Raw genomic sequence first — 307 nt, forward strand, 5'->3', positions numbered from 1 at the left:
AGCCTCAGCCAGAGTCATCCCCAGGCTCCCCCCAATCAGAGACCCCATCCCCCCGACAGCCTCAGCCAGAGTCATCCCCAGGCTCCCCCCAATCAGAGACCCCATCCCCCCGACAGCCTCAGCCAGAGTCATCCCCACGCTCCCCAGCCACGGCAGCTCCCATCACCCCCCTACACACAGACAGGGGCGTCTGTCACAGCCCAACTCTGCTCTCGAGTGGGAAAGGTGAATCTCAGCACTGTTGGATTCCTGGCTTCTACCCCAGCTCTGGGAGGGGGAGGAGTGGGGTCTAGTTGGGGGGTGGAAG

General features: G+C 63.8%; 1 protein-coding gene across 1 annotated transcript in view; it reads right to left on the reverse strand.

Moving 5' to 3' along the window:
* Positions 1–307, reverse strand: part of SLC43A1 (solute carrier family 43 member 1) — a 15,602-nt gene that overhangs the window by 3,671 nt on the left and 11,624 nt on the right. The window lies entirely within an intron of this gene.

This window comes from Terrapene carolina, unplaced genomic scaffold (assembly GCF_002925995.2).
Source record: "Terrapene carolina triunguis isolate 2854851 unplaced genomic scaffold, T_m_triunguis-2.0 Scaffold926, whole genome shotgun sequence".
In the NCBI taxonomy this organism is placed as follows: domain Eukaryota; kingdom Metazoa; phylum Chordata; order Testudines; family Emydidae; genus Terrapene; species Terrapene triunguis.